The sequence below is a fragment of the Aedes aegypti genome, chromosome 3 (genome assembly GCF_002204515.2).
Source record: "Aedes aegypti strain LVP_AGWG chromosome 3, AaegL5.0 Primary Assembly, whole genome shotgun sequence".
NCBI classification, from domain to species: domain Eukaryota; kingdom Metazoa; phylum Arthropoda; class Insecta; order Diptera; family Culicidae; genus Aedes; species Aedes aegypti.
Window position 1 is genome coordinate 235,072,401 of NC_035109.1, and position 6,000 is coordinate 235,078,400.

General features: G+C 42.5%; 1 long non-coding RNA gene across 1 annotated transcript; it reads right to left on the reverse strand.

Moving 5' to 3' along the window:
• Positions 1-3,100: 3,100 nt before the first annotated feature.
• On the reverse strand, positions 3,101-3,684 carry LOC110678670. The gene is made up of 2 exons (XR_002501822.1): positions 3,637-3,684; positions 3,101-3,575 (listed from the first exon to the last, which is right to left on the reverse strand). It is a non-coding gene; the product is annotated as an uncharacterized LOC110678670 (long non-coding RNA).
• Between the last annotated feature and the right edge of the window lie 2,316 nt (positions 3,685-6,000).

The window sequence follows — 6,000 nt, forward strand, 5'->3', positions numbered from 1 at the left end:
TCATCAACGCAGATGTGTGGCTTTTCAAATGAAGAGAATATGTTGCGACTCCGGAAATGCCTTAGAGGAAGAGCATTAGAAGCCGTTAGGTGTAGATTGCTACACCCATCCAATGTCAGTGGAGTGCTTGCCACTTTGAAAATGCTTTACGGCAGGCCGGAAGCAATTGTGCAAGCTGCAATTAGGAAGATTCGGTCACTGCCTCCTCCGGACATCGATCGACTGGAGAGCCTAGTTAATTTCGCATTAACCGTCGAAAACCTGGTGTCTACGATAGAAGTATGTGGGGTCCAAGACTTTGTGTACAACGCCTCGCTAAAGTACGAGTTGATAGATCGACTACCGTCGACTTTGAAATTAGACTGGGCCAAATACTCCAGAGGCAATCAAGCTCCAAATCTGTTAGATTTCAGTTCCTGGCTGTATTCCCTGGCAGAAGATGCAGCTGCGGTTATGCAAACAACAACCAATGCATCACGTGTCAAAGGCAACAAAAAGGATGCAGTTCTGAACGTCCACTCCGAAACCGACGACGATCGAAACGAGCTACCTGCCCTAACGCAAGAGTCTAGAAGCAACCGAGACGTGATCAAAGAGTGCTTTGTGTGCAAGGGGCCTTGTCCGTATTTCGCTAAATGTAAACGCTTTATTGAGTTGAGTTATGAATCTAAGTGGGCAGCAATCCGTGAAGCCAAAATGTGCCGCAAGTGCCTGCGCAAGCATAACGGATCATGCAGACAACAAACAGAATGCGGAATCAATGGCTGCACATACTTGCACCATCCTCTGCTTCACGCTGAGAAACAAGAGATGACTGCAAATATTTCCCGCCAAAGAGAAGCTACCACAAACACAAGCTGTAATATTCACCAAGCGCAAACTAACGGTGTACTATTTCGGATCGTACCAGTATTGCTGCATGGTCCATCGAAGACAATTCAAACATACGCGTTCATCGATGAAGGATCCGAACTCACCCTTATGGAAAACTCCCTTGCGACTGAGCTCGGATTGCGAGGATCCCAAAAAGCCCTATGCCTAAAATGGACTGGTGATTTTAGAAGGATGGAGAACGAGTCTCAACAAGTAGAAATGGATATTTCTTCGACGGGAAACATTTCTCAACGATATAAGCTGACTAACGTCCGCACCGTACAGAAGCTTAAGCTCCGACCACAAACGTTGCTACACAGACAAACAGACGTAACACTTAGAACAAATCGCGATCAAAATCATAGTCGCGAGAACATGTACGCCCAATGCTAAAATCACTGTGTTTGGCCGATGGGCCAACAGGTGGCGGTAGTGCGTAAACGTCAAACACGAACAAAAACGATGCGAGCGCTGCGGGTGGTGGATTGGCCACCTAACATATATTTGAATCGACCGTTAAAAAGGTGGTCGATGGACATCGATGAGAGTGTGACGTCTGTTTGTCTGTGGTTGCTAGCTTCTGAATTGCAGATCCGGTACCGTCACCTAGCTGGAATTCCAGTTGAATCGTATGTCAACGCAAGTCCACAAATTCTAATTGGGCTGGACAATGCGCAGCTGGGCTATGCATTCAAGAGCAGAGAAGGGAAACCATTTGAGCCAATAGCCGTGAAAACCCGCTTAGGATGGATCATCTACGGGAGCTGTTCGCCAAATCGCCACTCTAAGTATCATGTTAACTTTCATGGTCTGCAAGCCTGTGAGTGCAATGGAGTTACTGATGACAATCTGCATGCAGCAATGAAAAGTTACTTTGCCATCGACAGCCTTGGTATAAGTCAGCCATCCAAACTGTCACTCTCAGTGGAGGACCAACGTGCCATGGATATTCTTGAAACAGTAACTCGTATTAAAGATGGTCGCTTCGAGTCAGGACTCTTGTGGAAGTACGATAATGTAAGGCTCCCCGACAGTAAAGCGATGGCTCGTAGAAGGTGGGAATGTTTGGAAAGGCGGATGAGGAAGGACGGAAAACTATCAGAAACTCTGCAGGCGAAAATGAACGAGTACATTGATAAAGGATACGTGCGAAAACTGACTGAGGATGAGCTCAAGGTCCGTCATGGGCGAGAATGGTACCTGCCAGTATTTCCGGTTTATAATCCCAACAAACCTGGAAAATTAAGATTAGTTTGGGATGCAGCAGCAACATCCCAAGGAATCTCTTTAAACTCAGTATTACTTAAAGGGCCCGATCTGATCACGTCATTACTCTCCATCCTGATTCAATTTCGTGAGTATCGAATTGCAATATGTGGGGACATACGGGAGATGTTCCATCAGGTCCTGATGAAAGAAGATGATCAACATTGCCTTCGATTCTATTGGAAGGAACATATGGAGAACCATGAACCAAATGTGTATGTCATGAAGGTTATGACCTTTGGGGCATGTTGCTCACCCACAACAGCTCAATATGTCAAAAATATAAACGCGAAACGATTCGAGCAAGAATGTCCACAAGCAGTCAACGCCATTGAGAAAAAACATTACGTTGACGATATGCTTGTCAGTGTGGAAACGGAGGAAGAGGCAGTGGAACTAGCGCATGCAGTGAAGCGAATCCATGCCGCAGGGGGTTTCGAAATGCGAAACTGGTTATCCAACTCACCAAAAGTGTCGGCGTCCTTAAAGGAAGTAACAATCGACGAGAAGAATCATGGCATTGGAGAAGATATTACGGAAAAAGTGTTAGGTCTTTGGTGGAATACATCGACAGATTGTTTTATATTTAAAGTATCCTCACGATACGACCAGGACGGAATCCGTCGACCTACCAAACGCGAAGTGCTTAGAACACTTATGATGATGTTCGATCCGTTGGGTTTTATCGCCCATTTTTTAATGTACGTCAAGGTCCTGCTCCAAGAAATTTGGAGGTCCTGTTGGAGTTACTTTTTTTTGGGCCAGCCTAATGTGGCCTTTTTGGGGACTCAGGGTCGTTCTAAATTACTCCGGTGAGAAAATGGAGGCGGCGGAGGCGGAAAAACTTCCCTTAAAAACTTAGACGTAGTCCTACGCCGAATGTGGCCAAGGTGGACCCAACGATTAGAAGAGAGAGAGAAGCAGGGCTCAGCGTTTAAATAAACTATAAAAAGAGCGTTCATTACATTTCAATTACGTTATAATTCCATTTCACGGTACAAAATCGAAATTTTAGGAAAGAAGGATAAGGACACACCTGTTACTGGATCATCGTCGGGGCGTTGCTTCGATCGACGCTCGATGCGGCTTGGTCGGGCTCCAAATCCGTTCCTTTTGGAGGACGTTTCCGACGACCATTTTGGGCAAGCTGTGATGACCCGGACTTGGTTGAATTCTTCAGGCGTAGGTGGCTTCCTGTACACCAAACTCGGCCCGAACGACCAGCACACTCAGAAGCGGCCCGGACGGGTGACTGGGTCTTCCACGAATCTCACTCTTTGAACACCGATTGGCCCTTCGCCTTCGCGGGTCTATTCGCAACACTTCAACGCCGTTTGGCCGGCTGACTCCAGCTTCTGGTACACTTTCCTCGATGGGTGTTTCACAACGCGGTCTTCCTCAGCACAATGGCCGATCCCGTTCGCAAATTCGGTTCACTATTTAACAAGAAAAGAACGGATAAAAATAACCGCACTATCGGTGTTGACGGTGGTTCACCTATTAGAGGATTTCTCTCCGGTGACAAGCAGTTTTATGTCATCGCTGATCTCGAACGGCTACCAATGTCTGTGACATTTGTCGTTGGTAGCGGCGGTGTGTAGTCGGCGTTATGGAAATCGGGATGGGGATGTTCAGGTGGGATAATTTCGATATAAATTCTTTTATTTCAATTTCAGTGTGTATTCTTTATTTCAATATTTCAAGTAATCGTAATGAAGGAAGCAATAATAAAAATAAGTATGATGAGGAAAATAATAATAAGTATGAAGAATAGTAATGAAAAAAAATTAAGGTAATATTTACAAAATAACAAATGTAACCGTTTTGAGAGGTTACATTCATCCCCCACTCCAGGATAAAAAAACGTAGTTTTTTTTTTTTTAAAGAGAAGTTGGGAATGGGAATTTAGGTACAAGGACTTTTGTGGCCCTCCTGTCATTGAGTGTAATTTGATTTCGCGAAATGATTTTTCCATGAAGAGGAGCTCTTTTTCACGAAATCACTCAACACTCAATGATAGAGACTGTCCACTGAAAAGGAAATAGGTTAGGGAAAAAGGTCAGTGTGGCCCTCCTCTTGTTAACCCAAGTAACCACGAAGCTATATATGCATACTTTATGTTTGCTCTATAGTGTGCTATCAGATTTTGTTTTAAAGTGACATAACCTTTAAGAGCTTTATAAAGTATAATTAAAGTGGGAAAGGGCCCCACAACAACCAAATTAATGCAATACTTGGTAAAGCAGTTTTAATGCAGAAGCCCTACTAAAGCATTTATGTTTGCATATTTAGGGTTCATGATGTATATTAGCTTAAAATAATGTATGTTTAGGGCTTGCGTTAAAAATAAACAAAACAATGAATTCATTGACTACCTTTCAATGGTTTTCTTTACCAGCTTAGTGATTTTTTTTGTTGGAATCAGGATTCGGACCCACAACTAGGATGATGGTGTGCTGGATGCCTGGCGCGTTGGTGTCCTGTGCTAAAGCTGCTGATGTAATAAGGTAGGATAAAAGTTCCTTATAAACGAAGCCACTGTGGGTGTTAACATTACTATTCGCCCAGTTATTGCGAATAGAAAGAATTCTCTTCGGCGATTGATTTCCTTTCCTCACCAAATGAAACACCAATAGAAAGAATTTGATCACCATTCTTTCTCGTAGAGGAAATAACAAAACTTAACCCACAAAACAAATCCCTAGCGCATTAAAAAGATTTCAGGGGAGAGAAATTGATCGACATTTCTTCTCGCTCCTTATGAGTAAAAGAGTCTCATAGATAAAATACAACAATTCTGATTGAATACATATACCCTTAGATCATGAAATGGGGGTTCGAGATGAAAGAAAGTCATTTCATTATTCTTCCATATCCCACAAAACGTAATGAGCGAGTGCGAACGTGCTCGATCGTCTTACTTATTTATTACAGATTCGAGTGCGTTTAACGCTCAACGCTCCGTCATCGTAATCATCGAAACTTTAAAAGCAGTTTTTCTGTTCAAAACAGAAAATTATTCGATGAAAATGTGTTCACTGTGTTTCATTTGGAGAATACAATACAGTGAACACATTTTCCTGAAAATTTTCTCGATTTTGAAAGAAAAAACTTCTTTTTAAAATTCCAAAATCAATGACGGATCCTGCCCCCTTAATGAGGTTATGTAATCTTGTATGACAGCATAACTGTATATTCACTCTAAACGCTTAGCATAATGCTATATTAAAATAATGCTACAACGCATTTACAATGTTAATCAAATGCATCATTGCTTGACAGTTATTGAATAAATGCATGATAACATTATTAATGCAAACAATGTTGACTTTCGACCAAATTAATGCAATGGTATAATGCTTGTGGTTACTTGGGAAGTGTTAGATTGATTTTGTGCAATGATTTGTCCAAGGAGAGGAGCTCTTTTCCACAAAATCACGTAACACTTAATAATAGAGACTGTCCACTGGGAAGGAAGACGTTCAGGAAGTATGGGGTAAGTGTGGCCCTCCTCTTGTTAAGCGATAGATTGATTTTGTGAAATGATTTTTCCATGGAGAGGAGCTCTATTTCACAAAATCACGTAACACTTAATAATAGAGTCTGTCCACTAGGAGAGGGTCGAGTTAGGAGTTCTTGTCTTGGCAGCTCTCTTTTAGCTGACTGTTAATTTGATTTAATTGGATGATTTTTCCGTGTAGAGAGGAGCTCTTTCCCACCAAATCACGTAACTTTCAGCCATAGAGTCTGGCTGCCAGAAGATTCCCACCTCATATTAAGATAATTAGGTAGCGGTAAACCTTTTTCTCTTGTAGGTGACACCCAATCTGGAAAAGTGATTGTTTCCTCAATGGGAGCTCT